The sequence below is a fragment of the Passer montanus genome, unplaced genomic scaffold (assembly GCF_014805655.1).
Source record: "Passer montanus isolate IOZ18808 unplaced genomic scaffold, ASM1480565v1 scaffold14, whole genome shotgun sequence".
Lineage (NCBI taxonomy): Eukaryota > Metazoa > Chordata > Aves > Passeriformes > Passeridae > Passer > Passer montanus.
In genome coordinates, this window is record NW_024360941.1 from 1458834 (window position 1) to 1474204 (window position 15371).

A 15371-nucleotide genomic window follows, 5' to 3' on the forward strand; every position below is an offset into this window, starting at 1 on the left:
AGTGCTGTCTGAATTCTGCTATGTCCAGCAGCATGCACAAGGTTTGGAACATCAGACTTTACCTGGATAAAGATGATAATTCTGCTGGGGGATTTCCCTAGCCCATGATACTATCCTTTCTCAGGCAGTCCTGGTTTTAGCTTGAAGCTCATGTTGTTTACTGGAAAATCCCATGTAATTGCTGCTTGAAGCCATCATGAAAGCATGCTGGGCCTGTCTTTGCCTGATAATGGAATTTTATTAATTCATAACAAAACTAGAATTTGGAATGCTTATATAAACACAGCGATGCTCCTGATTCCTTTGAGGAAAACTGAGGAATTAAATTAACTGGAAAGGTACTGGGTGTTCTAATCCAGAGAACAAAGTGCTGTACCTTACTATACTGAAGCTAAAATTTAATCATCTGCATAAAGTATTAAACATACACAGTTTTGCAGAAACATGTAATACTGTGTCTAGACACATGAACTATTTTCATAAAAACAGAGGCACAATGCATAGTAGGTTAGGATAAATCCTTGAGTCACATGTAAAAGCATTTGATTTGATCTGCTTGCAAGCATATTGTCTCATCAGAATTAAATGTTTCTGAGGATACAAGTGTAGCTAGTTGAACTATTTTTAAATATATATCAGCAAGCATATGTTACTGCAAATAATAAGTTCAGTTTATAAAGAATGTTCCTTAATACAATGGCATTATATAAGAGAATAATACATTAGATTTAATTAGTTATTTTATGGACAATGCAGTATTCTGTATTATAAAATGCCACTAATTCCAAAGCCCTAAAAATTTTCTCCTGGAATTCTGCCTATCCATATTTTGCAGGATAACATATATGAACTTGCCTTTTTCAGTTGTTGAAGAAATCCAGTGACTGCCAGATTGCAATCCACTATTGCAAATGCCACACTTGGCTGACACCTTCAACCAAAATTATAATTATCTATAATTATATGCTATTTCCAGAGACTGCAGGTTGTTTTTATGTTTTCTGTAATGTTTCCTGGTAAAAAACAACAGTGGGGAGAGCGAACCATGTGAAATGGATGGCATGAACAGTTAATAAAACTAGACTGAACCCAAAAATCAGTATTTGTTGAAAGAAATCAAAATAGGAAAGGAAATAATGACTATTTAGAGGTTTTAAAAATACTGAAGGCAAAAAATCTTAGCAGTTACATAAATGCACTTCACCTCTCTATATCTCCATTTTTTATAAGTTACTTTTCAAGGCATGCTCTCTCTGTTAGAGTTGGACTTGCTCTTCTATTTGTTATGCGACATGAATGGATTGCAGGCAGTCCCTTGGTGTACTGTTAGATTTGTATTAATATATTTCCTTTACATTTGTCTGTAAAGGAAAGAGCTGCTTGACTGCAAACACTTAACAAATGAAATTTGGAAGAATTCCTGTTTGTGCCCAGGATTGTTTTTCTTCCTTTTTGTTTTTGGTCAACTGAAAAAAAGAATGCCTTCCACTGAAAAAAGTTCAGGCTGACTGTTGGAGAAATGAAAATGGCATTTCATGTCAAACTTTCTGAATGCTTTTTTTTCTATCAAGACCAAGTTTTATTTCTGTGATTTAAATAGATAAATATTTATTGTATAAATTGTAATGTTAAAGGCATTTGCCTTTGATTTCTACCACAGACTGTCTAAACATTTTCTGTCCACAATCTGTAGACATATTGTCATATGTGCCATATATGTCACTCTTTCTAATAATTGGGGTGTATGATTATATTTGAATTGGGCATCACTTATTTTGAAAGGTGATTTTAGCTGGAAGTCAGTAATGTAGCTTGATCAGAAATAACAGTTTATAGCTGGAATACCATACAGTGAAACAAATGACGTAATGTTCTGTGTAGGGACAGCCAAGAATCCAGTCAGCTGAGAAGTCTGCTGGCAACCAGGCAGCCTTCCTACTTGCTAGCTGGACTTCAGGGCAAAAACTCAGAGGCAAATCCCATTCAAAAGGAAGAAATGAAATTGGAGATGCAGATGAAATATAGTTCTGGAGGTACTGAACAGGTAGAAGTAGCAGGTGGATGTTGGCTGGCTCTATCCATCTGGCCACTGTCTAGTTGTAGTAGGGTTAAAAGAGGCACAGCTAAATTAAGAGGAGACTAATCATAGACACGTGAAAAATGTTAGCAGCATGTATTCTGCCGCTTCTTACATTACATGGTGAACCTGCTAACAGAAGCATCAAAAGAACTCATGCTGAAATGGCTGTGATGGCTTATTGCTAAATATTAAATCTAGGTGGTAATAACATAAGAATATGCCCTGCCACTAGGAGAAGAGAAATTACTTAAAAATTTACTGAAATCATGTGTGTACTTAATATTTCCCTGGAAGACTCCAAACAACTCTGTTTTTTTATTGGCAGTACTTTTGCTCATGTGTAAAAGTATTATTCGTTCTGTCTCACTTTAAAACCATCAGAATATTACCAATTTTGGATGCATTGCAGGAGTAGTTAATTATGTGGATGGTGATTTTCAATCCTTATGCCAAGGTGGATGCTCTTTGTGAAAGAGACAGAAGGATTGAAGTAGATGCAATTACATTTGATCAGATTTTAAATGCTTGAGATGAATGTTCAGCAATTTGCTTGCTCCTAATCCAGTATGGATTTATTTGTCTAAGTGTTATTAGTCTGCCTAAACATGTGTATGATCAGTTTATTTATGGGTGACTTTCTGTTCTTTTGTCATGGAAGACTGTTTGTTTTGTACTGCCATGAGCTTCTGTTCTTGATTTTATTTCTTGTAGTTCTGGAAACAAAGACTGACAATCCCACTTGTTTTTTTTTAAATGGGGTTTGAATGCTAGTTTTGAGGATACTCCTTCAGTGAATGTGTAATTTGGAAATTTGTCATGCCTGGACTGATGGCTTAAAAAAAGCTTTTGTCCCTGTGAGGGTTTGTACTGTGCCTGCCTCCTCCTACATCAAAGTTCAGCAGAACTTGGTTATTTGTGGGCTTGAAGGTGTGTGATATCTACCAGTGTGTTTTGTGAAGTGCTCAGGAGTTGATTTAGCAAGGAAAGAACAGTGTCCATATTATTTTGAACTGTATAACTCTGAATAGTATGAAAACATTAAAGTACGAAATGTTCCTGCACCTTTTGCACTTGAAACAATTACTTACAGAACAAAAACAGGTTGCACTCAAAAGATAGTGCTGAACTTGAAAATGTTCTCGAAAAGATCCCAACAGTTACGGGTTTTGTGTGCCTCTGAATGCATTAATCCCTGTAGTGGTCCTAGGAGAGACAGTATGTGTCCCATATTTAGCCCCAACCATATTTGGCCCATGATCTGTACTATTAGAGAACTTGCAGATCCTGTGAGAAATGGGACTTCCAAAAGAGCAGGTGTCAGCAGTTTCAATGATGTCCTTGGGGCCCCCTGGTTCTTCTGTGGACAGCTGTAAGTTGCAAATACTGTAAATCCCTCTACTTAAAAATTCCTCACTAAAATGACCACCCGGAATGAAAATGCAGGACTGAGGAACAAGCCATTTACATTGTACATAAACTCATGAAGAGGAAAAGCTGCCATGTTTCTCTGCATTTGCACAGTTTTTTGATTTGGTTTTGCTTTTTCTGTTCATTTCCCAGTAAGGAAACAGTATTCATGGAATTCCCTTCTACAACTTTCCCTCCTGTAATCCCTCTATTGGTGGAAGTGTTAATGTAAACCTTCAGGGATTAACTCCCACAAAATAAGCCTCTTCTGGTGCTGGCTTGTTTTGTTTCTAGGTTGTTTAGGTTTTAGGTGGTTTTTGGTTTGTTTTTTTTTGGGGGGGGCTGTTTTTTTGGTTGGTTGGTTTTGGGTTTATTTTATTTTATTTTGAAAGCAGATTTAATTTGATATCTAGAACTCAAGTAATTACACTGTGCTGAAGTTAGGAAACATATGGCGTACACATCAGGTAGAGCCACAGATTATTTCATAGCATCTGAAGGTGTTTTTTTCTCCTGAGTGTTGCTCTGACACAATACTACAATATGGGTTAATCAAAGTGCTTTTAAGTATTACTGAACCCTCTTCAAAGAACTGGTTCTTCTCTTATTATGTAATCCTTAGTCTGCTCTGAGTAGTTTTGGGAGTAGCTCAGAAAACATAAGAAAGATAAAATGAAGTGTTGCACCATGTAGATTTGATTCTGTTTATCAAATAAGCAGTGATAACTTTTTGTCTTGCATCTAAACAGCTGGAAATAAATTTTGATTGTAAAATACAGACATGTTCTGAGATACTTAGTTCCTAATTAAAGACAAAGAATTTTTTATAAGTTTACAAAAGCAATCCTTTACTTAAAATCTCTCAGTGGAGGTAAGTGCAACCCTTTATTACACAGAAAAGGAAGATATTAAATATTGGAGGATTGTTCTGTGAGAATTGCACTATACGTTTTGTGTAGGCAGAGAACCCCCTCATCCCTTAACTTCCTCATTCTAATTAGGTTTTACCATTCCATCCTATAAAACTTGGTAAAAACTAGAAAAGAAAAAAAAAGTAGTTCCATTTCCTCTGTTGGCACAGTTTAAAATTTTTGTTTGTCTTATCAGAAGCTGACACAGTCTTGAATACAGTTAATTGTAAAAGCAGGAAGATTTCTTCCCATATTTAACTTTTGGGGTGGGTTTTTATCTGTGCTCCTGAATGGTGGCCTGAAGGGACCTCTGTTGATGAAGGTGGGCAACTTTTAAATGAGAAGAGCCAGGACAGTGATCAAGGCATCATTTCCCCAAGCTCTATGACATTGCTTAATACATTAATAATACAGAGTACCTATGCAGAGAAACTAGAAAAAGGAAATATCACTGGAAGTCTCTTTTTTTTTCTTAAGGATGAAGTAAATTTGAAAAGGTAAGAGGAAGAGGGGAAAGAAGTGCTAGGTTATTATTGTATTCACTATAAAAGGTTCTCTGCTTGGGGTGATGCTTAGTCATTCACCATTGTTGGGAGTCTTGTTTGTGTGACATGAAATGGGTGTACCTGCTAAAGGTACTCTGTGGCCCTGAGTGGCATTCTTCATGCAACAGTAGTGTAATTAGGCAGATGTCTGAGGGATTCATTTCACCTGACATCCCTAAATGGCCCAGCTTTGCAAAGTGACAGAGGCAGCCCTATAAATCCATTCATGGCCATTAACTATGCCTAAAGGGATTGGCTACTATCTTGGCTCCTGTGATGTCTGCTCTGAGTAATTGGAAGGTTTTTCTGGGTCAAATCAAAAGTAAATCTAGCCTAGCCTTATAATTTGGATGGTTGCTGACAGATGCCTACAGAAGAGCACAAGAATGGATCAGAGATGTGGTACTCTTCAGAATGATCTTCTGTATTCAATGATTTGTGCTTCCAGTTCTGCTCCTGTTGGAGGTGGTGTCTTTAATAAATTTATTCACCAGGAATTTGTCACACTCTCCTGGAATGTCTGTAAAATATTAACAACTGTAGCATCCAACTGTAGGACAATGGGTTTCACAGCTCACAGGGTGAAGAATTATTCAGCACATTATTTGTATCTGCAAAAGAGGCTTCTCCTCTGTCACCAATAAAAAGGAAGAGTAAGAAGCCATAGATAGAAATAGTGAAGAAGTAATACATTGTGAATGAAATTTAACTCAAGTGGACTTTACCTTCCAAAACCCTAATGACTACTGTTTCATCAACCTTCTGAAAGCATTTAAGTTATTTGAAATACATCCTAAGAGCTGCTCACTGCAGAATCTGAGTTAGAGAAGTTCAGTACCTGAAGTAGGGCTGTCTCCACGTACTGTTTGGAACTGGTTTTCCACTAGGATTTCTCAATTGCTTGTAACATCAGTGCTTACATCTCATTACTCTGCATACGCCTCTCATGGGTTTTATCACTTAAACTTTTAATCTGTTTCAGTAACAACATGGTGCATCTTGTCACAGTTATCACAAGGACTATTTCTAAAATCTCAGGCAGTTTTGTATCCACTCAGAATTTGTAAAGGAAAGAGGATGCTAAGATCTGCTCCTATTCCTGACTGCAAGAGTTTCATGCTATATAAGCCACTGTCTTGCACCTCTTTCTTTACAAAGATAGTCCTTATCTAAATTGATGGCTGGCTATGCAAACTTATTTCATAGTGTAGAAAGTATTTAGTGTCACAGATACAGTTACTTAGCAACAGTCTAACTGTGTTTGGCCTTAAGATACTGGCTACCTAAGTTTGCAAGGGAACTTGTGCGCTGTGTAGCAGGTGCCTATCACAGGAGGATTCTGGTACTTGAAAAAGATCTCCAGGTGCTATCACAATCCAAGTGATAATGTAGTTGATTTAAGACAATATTTTTCTTATCTCTCCTGATGCCAGATTTTTTTTCAAAGTACCTTTTTTTTTTAACAGACAGATGCATTCACATGGTTATTATAGTATAGTTTCTTCTACTATCTCCTAATTTGCTTTTCATGTACACAAAAATGTACTGGTTTTCCTGTAACATAAAATGGATGCATTTTCATGTAGAAATGAATGTCCTGTATATCTCAGTTCAGCTTAAGAGAGTCTTAAAGTTGTACATATGAGTCTTAAAATTGTACATATGAGTGGTTGTGCTTTATTCCTCTTTCAATAGCTGTTGCTTCCTAATTTGTGATGCCAGTTGAAAAGACTGACATTCATGCAGGAGTGTATGTACAAAGTCTCCTGAGAATGTCATTTTTGCAGAAATCTCATCTACATCAGAGCTGAGCACTTGCTTATGACCAGCCTGGCAATGTCCCATAAGGGCCTTTGGGCATCTGGCCTGAGCCTGCAAGAGATGTCTAAGAGGAAACTTAGGAGAGTTGTTTTTGGAAATGAAGGGTAAAGGTAGACAGCTTTGAGTCATGTATAAAACCTTGTACCTCAGGGAGAAGGCTTGAGGAAAACCTGGGCTGAGCCAGAGTGGCCGCTTGGTGGGAGTGTCTGGGGATCCTGCCCACACAGGGGTTTGATGGACTTTGCAGGCAGATAATGCATGTTACTGTGGCTGTGGTAAAACTCTGCCGTGGAAGCACTTGCTGGGAACTGATGCATTCCTGCAGGCAAAGCACAAGGTGCAGGGAGCACTTAATCCCTGCTGTAGAAAGGTTTCAGCTATTTCCAATAACAACAGTTCTTTAAATAGGAGTGCTGGCATGCAATCAGCAAATGAGTGTCCTTGCTGAGGACTGGAAGGACATATTTACTGGGTGAAGTTCAGCCATTGGGTGTTTCCAAGTTTTGAACTGCTGGAGCTGACTGCTGGAAAGTCAAATAGAGTGTCCCTGTGAGTGTGGAGGTGGAGGACACAGCATCACAGCTGGCACGCTCGAGCTCTGAGCACTTTGAGCTCCCACCGAGAGCTGTAGATGGCTTTTTGCTATGCTTGTTTGGTCTGTTCAGCTCCTGTGCCCACAACCATTGTTAAAACCCACAGAGCTCCTTTTGCCAAGGTTGTCATGACATTGTTTCTCACTACTGCTGGTGCTGCCAGACTACCTGCTGCACATAGCTATGTGTTTACCTACTTGCTGTGAAAGTTCAGCATTGCACTTTTGCCAACATAAAGAGCCTGCCTGGGTAAACTTCTCCCTGCCACTTAATGCTTGAGCTTTTCTCTGAACCAAAGGACGATATACATGTTTAGACTTATTGCTCTGTTTTTGAAAGATATTTTGGTTCAGAAGACGACTTGGCAGATACAGAAGTTAACATCACTGCAGGGCTGTGGACAAGAAAATGAGGTGGGTACTGTTCAACAGCTAAGGTGAATATGGAGGTGCAGCATTTTGTATTTAAACAATATAAATGTTACAGTGGATGTGAACCCACTTTCAGGCTGCTCATGTGCTGGAGAGGGGCTCTTTTTTCTCCCTCCTTCTTAGTCCTTATCCCAATATGTGATTTTGTGCTAAGATGATGGTAATTCCTTCCCTTTCTGCCTCCATTTTTGCTTTTTTTTATTACTTAGATTCTATCTGCTGTTTCTTGCTGTGAGACACCTGAGGTGGTTTGCATTTTTTTACCTCCATGCTTGTGTTTCATCTGTTATATTTGATGGGATGTGGGAGTTTTGAAGGCTGCAAGAAAAACATTCTAAAGGGTTGGCACTCAAGTTAATTTTGTGGAGAAGTTACGTGGCTTGTAATGATTGCTGAGTGCTGCCTTCTTCCTTGCTGATTTGAACTTCATGCTAGTTCACCAAAATCCTACTGAACTAAATGGAAACAACAGAGTAACTTTTTGGTAGTCATCAGAGAATATGTGACTAAACTCCAGCACATGAAGTTTATTATCTCCCCTATAGTAAGAGCTGCAGTGGACATGCAGCTATCCAGTGGGGCAGATCCAGTCTCAGGAGGGAGTGGAGGGGATGATCTCTACAATTTTCACCACACAGCTCAGTACCAAAAGCACTGAGCATTTTCTGCTTGCATTTATTTTTTTTTCCCCCTGTTGCTCAGCAACTCTGAAGAAAATGCCTAGGGCATTTTTCAGCATATCTTATATCTAACAGTACGTAGAAAAGACCAGGGGCCTCTTTCCAAATAGATTCCTGATCAGCCTCCTTCTTTTTGCTCTATTGCCTGCTTTCCTGCTCCTGGAAGTGTTAACAGTGATTAGTTTGGAGTCCTCATGGAGCGCTTTTATTTCAAGTAACATTTCACAGCAGATGTTTATGCAAGCAGCAGTGTTTTGATGTGCAGTTTTAATTATTTGTCAGTTCAGCTTAGTTTTATTTGAGCCTGTGTACCTATAAAGGCTGCACAGAGACCTGTCAGTGTTCACAAAATAGGTAGACCTAGAGAGTCAAAAATGTGCAACTGTAGGGGTGATAGTAACAATACTACTGGTAGTCAGGGTTTTTTCAAGAGATGCTCTTACTGCTTTGGATGGCAAGTATACCATTTAAAATTCTTTTATTTATGACTGTGCAACATCTAGTCCCTGAAATAATTACTTTGACATACCTTACTACAGATTTTCTAGGAGCTCACCTGAGAACATGACATTTTATTAAACATGGAAAGGGCCCTAAATTACAATTCTGATGCTGTAATTTAACCTGGTGCTTTTATCCTCTTCTTTCCCTTGGTGTGTCCTTTCCATTAATTTGCTATCCCTTCTCTTTGAAATCTCATTTTTGAGAATTTGGGATATTTGGTTGAGGATTCATGGATGCCCATTCATGCATTGTCTTCTCATGTGCAGCAAATTTAGTGTGTTCCAGCTGTTTTGGAATTTATTGTGCAAGGCCCTGACTGAAAAAGAGGTCCTGAAAATCTCAGTCAGACAAATAACCTCTCAAGTTGGTGATAACTGTGTGATCACACAAGCTCTAACCTGCCAGACTTGTTCCTTGGTGTGCAGGGCAGTCACCAGTAGGTCCCCTCTCCATCCCAAGACAGGACAGCTGGGAGATGGGGTCACTGGGGATAGAAGCAGGACTATTCACCTCCAAAGGGGGTAGAGAGGGATTACTGCAGAGGCACAAGTTGTGGGGATGAGGAGAGAGAAGAAGGGTGGGTATTAGATGCCAGCCATAACCTTCCCTCTACAAACCGGAGTATAAAGCATTAGTATGTTGATGTCTTAAGAGGTCCACCCATGTTCCAGGGTCTCACCCTTTTTCAAGCTTTGATTACAGGCTGGGGAAAGGAGGAAGAAAAAAGAATAAATCATTAAACATGTAACACTATTAAGGCTTTAATTTGTAGCAGTGGCTTCTATTCCTGTTATTCCTGTGTCTTCAGCAGCTGAAAACTATTGAAAAAAATTTAATTTATGACATCTGCATCTGACAGTGATACTGAAGGTCAGCCCATTGCTGTGCAGAAGGAATGCCAGGATACAGAGCTTGTTTCTGATGGCTGCAGTGCCGCCTCAATGGCAGATACCCAGTATACCGTGGAGGGGAGAAAAGCAGTTTGTGTCTGGTGCTGCCTGACTTGCAACTTCAGTGCTGGAGAGAGGCAGGAAATGCAGTCCTGCCAGAAAGGCTCAGGCTGGCTGAGCAGGGAGGCCAGGCTGTCCCTGCCATGCTGCAGTTGTGCTGCAAAAGCCACAACCTTGCCAAGCTAAACCAGGCATAAGCAGAAAGTAGAAGGGAATAGAAGAAGGTGGCAAAGTCATAGGAGGATGGGTGCTGGGCTGCTGGGAAAGTTTCCAGCAGCACAGCATTACATCCCAGGCAAAACTTTCAAGTTGTTTGCCTCCCAGGCTATGACAAATCCCTTGTGTTGGATCACAAGCTTTGGGAAAAAGCATTTGCTCTGCTGGATCATAAGATGAGGGAGTGACCATGGCTCACGGCTGTGGTTGGTGGGGAGGAACCAGGACCTAGCAGAGCTCCTTTTGGGGCAGACATGCCCTCTGGCTACAAACCCACAGAGGGAGAAAGCTGTTGCAGTTCTCAGAGGGCGTGAGCTACCGCCTGGGCTATTGGAGGATGTGGAGTGAGGGCTGGAAGTTGCACTGGCTCTCTGGAAGCTGCTGGGTCTGCATGGGTTCACAACTGCAGCAGTGGAAGGTAAAGGCCACTGGCTCATAAGGAAGGCTTAGACCCCTTGATTCCTGGTTGTGTGCATGACTCCACAATGACAAAGCTTGGCTGTTTCACCCCACTTGATCTACTGGCACCAGGGTCAAATTAGGGATGTGTGGAGCTGTGTGATGGCTGTAACAGCCCATCACATCTTGTATTTGTGTTCCTGAACTAATCCTCCTTTCCAGCATGTTGGCTTTGGGTAATTGATTTCTGGTCTCTCACATCTCTTACTTTTCAGTCAGCCTTAATTGCCAGGACTATATTAGCTGGTCATTTAGTTTGAACTAACCCAATATTTTTTTTCTGCTGACATTAAAATTTCTTCTGTACTGCAGGGTGAGCTAGACTACTCTCCCTTTAGTCACTTTATAGTATAGGCTGCAGTGCAGACCATTAGTCTTAACTTGGAGTGTTTGGATGACTTATTTAATATTATCAATATCTACCTATGAGCTAAGTTAACTCTGAGGTTTTTTGATAGCTTACTAATTATGGCCTCCTTAAGAATATGAATTCAGTTTGTGTTTGGAACAGGGAAAACAAAAAGTTATTCAGAACCCAAGACATTTACAGGGGATTTACAACAGAAGCTAGATCATTCTTCCATGGCACTACAAAGATGGCATATACTATGTATTCTCTTCTTCAGAACTTTCTTCAGTAGTCAGCAATGACACAGATAAGTCAACAGCAACAAGGAAATGCAGCAATTTTCTGAGGAAAAGTAGCCTATTCTTTTTAAAATAAAACCAGAAAAACAACAAACAAAACAAAGCATATAATGAACACCCCCACCCCCATCTCCCAGCACAAAAGACATACACATACAATAAACCTATTTGAATGAGTCTGGTTGTAACTGCTATGGGGGTAAAGTGCAAGATTCACTCAATTTCCTCCTCGCTAAGGAGAAGAAACCCACATATCAACACGTAACAAGAAAAATCTCAGGGAAATGCTATGCCTGTTGTCTCAATTTCCTTGCCACACTAGCACGTTTTTGTTCTGTTGAAGAAGCAGGATAATTTGTGGAGTATCAGCTCATTGTCAGCAGGCAACTTCTCAGAGTTAATTGTAAGAGAACAGCAATTTGAAGGAATCTCTCCATTGGAGGTGTATTTCCCTATCAGAGTGGCTGCAGCTGTGGCTCCAGCAGTCTCCTTTGGCCATGAGGTACGTTATGGATCATTTCTGAGGGGTATGTAGTCCTTTCTACTGACCATAAATGGAAATAGTAATTTGAGTGATACTGGTAATTCTGTTTTAGGGTATGTAAATACAGTGTTAGAAATGAACAAGCAACTAAATGATGTCTGCATGCTTCTGTCTGACAGTCTTCCACTTCAGTTCTGGGGGTGCCACTCCTGAATTTTATCACTTGACTTTTGTTAGAAATGTCTTGTTCCACTGGCAGAAATAAAAAGGCCTTGGATCTTCTTGCTGTGGGAGTGAAATCTTTTGATCTTTGCAATAGGGATTCCCCAGACATTTTAAAAATAAAACCTAAAAACCTCTCCGAATCAAAGATAAAAAAGTTTTGTGACTCCAAAAACATGCCTGAAATCTCTGGCCTTCTTTTAAATTGTGAATCCTGCTGTATAGACGCCTGCTGCTCTTGAATGGTGGAGCTGAAATGAAACGTACCTTGTGCTCTCTCTTTGATTGAGTTCAGCACATGTTAAGGGAGCTAGAGGGGCAGTATTTTGGCACAGGCACCCCAAACCCTAATACATGCACACACGCTGCCTGATGTTTCATTTCAGGTTATAAACTGGATTACAAAATGCCTTCACCCTGTGGGCATATTGTCCAGGGAAACCAGGCTGGATCTGCCCGATGCATAAAATGATCTGGCTAATGATCACCAAGTTGAAAGTAAAGGCTGTGTGCAGAATTTTATTTTCAACAGGAATTTAGATTACATTTCAGTCACACTAAATGTAAAATGATTATTAATACTGCTTAACTCATCAATTCAAGAATGGAATAAATAGTGTTATCTGGAAACCGTGCTTAAAGAGCTTGGGACAACATTTTAAACTTCTAAAATAGCTATATCTGTCCTAATTAAGTCAGGGTGGCAAAGAGAGTATTGAAGCCCCACGTGTTTTCTTATTGATGCAAATGGTGCTTTGTGTTCTTTTATTTGTGGGAAGCTTTGTTAGCCTCAGTTAGCTGAAATACTTGCATATGATTTGTTTTTTTCAAAAGAAAAGATACACTGTATTTAGAGATGCAAATACTACCTTGTCTGCAAAACCCACCAGCTGTTATGCTGGAAGACAAAGCTAATTCTATGTTGCTTTACTTCAGTGGTGTCTGTGTATTCACAAGCAGCTTTTTAACAACCTTCTCTGCATAGCTGAAAATGGCAGGCACCAAATTTTTATATTTCTTTGGTAACAGCCTAGTAAAATCAGAGTTGATCTGTGAATTAAAAAAAACCAAACATGTAAGCAAGTAAATAGATTCATTATGATAATATACCTCTGCATTAATGTTTATAGAAAAGTTGAATAGTCTGTTAGCCTTGATTCTCAAATTCCTTGAATATGAGTTTACTACCTGCTGTCTCGAATATTTGACTTGAGACTGAGTCAGGTCAAATCTATGGCTCTGTAGCAGAAGAAGCTGCTGCTGGTTTGTGTGTCAGTAGCACAGTTTTCCAGAGAGGCTCTTTGCTTCTGCTTTAAACATCTGGAGAGAGACAAAGAGCGTTTGTGGGATCTTTTGTTGCTTCTTAAAGTTGGAGTAGGGAAGAATTACGTTCCAAGAAATACCCAGAATCCTGGAAAAATCCGAGTGGAATCATTAAGTGTTAAACTTTATCTTCTTTATAAACGAAAGTGCTTTCACATTATCTCTGGCAGCTGTCCTGGTGATGTTATGTAATATTTACTCTCTCCTTCGGAGTTAAATCCTTTTTCCGATTTGTGAGTAGTATTTGCATATGTATTTCTTAGCTGCATTGACATGCCAGATGCACAGTGGTAGCTGTCTCCGCCTGCTAATCCTGTAATAACATTCGGGTGACCAAATTCAATGGCCGTGCGCGGAGCCTCGGAACAGCTGATTGCTGAGTAGGGAGGAAAAAAAAAGAACCCAGCGAATCTGGTTGCAGCTCTCTGCTGCATCCCCATCCCACAATCCCTTGCACCATTTGCTGCAGTCTTTCTACACAGGCTGAGTGAGAAAAAGATGTGCTAAATAAAGATTGATTGGTTTGAATCCTGAAGGGGTCTCCCACTTGTAAATGACCCAGGGAGGAAAAAAAAAATTCATGACGACTTCACTGGGCCTCCTCTTATTCTTCCATTTTTCTTCCCACCTGTCCTCTTCATGGAATGGAGCGTCATTCCTTAGAGCACAGAATCTCTCGTGCATCTAATAATGATTGTGCTGTGATAGGGATTCCTTAGCAGTTTTATGCGTGAGGCTTGAAATATTAGCAGATGATGTTTTGTTCGTTTGGATTACTGCGGAACTGCAGCTCCGTCCCTGCAAGGATTTTATCCTCAGCACTGCACTGATTAAGCTATTTTTCTACAAAGATGGGTAGGTCTGAAATGCTCAAGTTTGCTCAGTATTGTTCCTGGTGGCTGCTGCTGGGTTGCTCCTGTTTTGGCCCCTGATTGTTATTTCATTTCTGCATGCTGTAAGAATGAAGAGGGTTGCTGTGTTTTAAACAAGGCACTAAGCTGATTGCAAGAGTGGGAGAGAAAGGAATGCAAATTTAGCTTATCAAGCCTTTTACACAAGTGGACTGTGTGATGGTTCTGATTATTAATTTGCTCAGTGTGTTCTGTATTGGCTAATCTGGGGGCTGCTGCTAGAAATGGCTTGAATCTGTTCTTTATTCCTACAGACTGTAGACAGGTGATCTATCTGTTTTAAGGACTTTAAAGCCTCTCCCAGTCCTTGAAGCAACATTATTGAGGTTCCCCACCCTTTCTTATGGCTCTGGAGGCCTAACTGTTCCTTTGGAAACGTTGCCATTGGAAACCTATTCATTCATAGTACATGAATAGACCCTCTAGGTTGTGAATACCATTGATAAGAAGAAGATGAATAAGCTGCAAGCAATTTGTTCTCCTCAGGCTGTACTTTCAGGCTAGTTGCAGCTCTGGCTGGGTGGATTTTAGAGACAGCAGTGTATCGTAACACAGAATTCTGCTCTTTTAGGAATAAAATCCTGTGAAGTGAAGTTACTTGATTCCCCAATGTCTTTTCTCTGCTGGGAAACTAATAGAGAATTTTCAGGAGTTCCAGAGCTCATTTGAGGATACCTATAGAAAGGCTGCATTTTTCTACTATGTCTCTGTCTCTCTTTACCTGAAACAACTCTTCTGGAACTGTTATTTGCTATACCGAACGTGAGATACCTATAGAAAGGCTGCATTTTTCTACTATGTCTCTGTCTCTATTTACCTTACCAGAAACAACTCTTCTGGAACTGTTATTTACTATACCGAACGTGATTTTTTTTTCTTTTCCTCCTTTTCCAGTGCTATAGGAAGTTCCTTTCATATGGGTGGGGCCGCACCCTGGCTTTCCCGAAGGCATGCATGCATAGCGGGGCAAAGCTTTCCACTAGCTCAGAGAGCCATTGTTTTCTCCTTTCTTTGCGGTCTAGTGTATTTTAAATGAAAATCGTATCTCCAAGCAGAAGGAAAAAGAGTAATGCTGTTTCTGGGGTGGCTGGGAAGATATCGATCCTTGAGCCTCAGAAGGGCGACAAAGGGAGTACATTTCAGAACCCTTTACTGCACTTGGCTTAGCGAACCTGAATTTGGTTTT

The 15371-nt window shown here is 39.9% G+C and overlaps 1 protein-coding gene across 25 annotated transcripts in view; it reads left to right on the forward strand.

Moving 5' to 3' along the window:
- The window catches only part of TRIM2 (tripartite motif containing 2), a 111920-nt gene that overhangs the window by 54534 nt on the left and 42015 nt on the right, over positions 1-15371 (forward strand). For 3 of the 25 annotated variants that reach the window (XM_039699965.1, XM_039699968.1, XM_039699972.1), the window contains exon 1: positions 13732-14129. The exons of 18 other annotated variants lie outside the window; for them this stretch is intronic. The gene's annotated coding sequence lies outside the window, so the exon portion shown is untranslated. Of the gene's footprint in view, positions 1-7419; positions 7771-13731; positions 14130-15371 lie in introns of those variants that run through there. 4 more of the 25 variants (XM_039699969.1, XM_039699975.1, XM_039699960.1 and 1 more) reach the window with 3 other exon arrangements.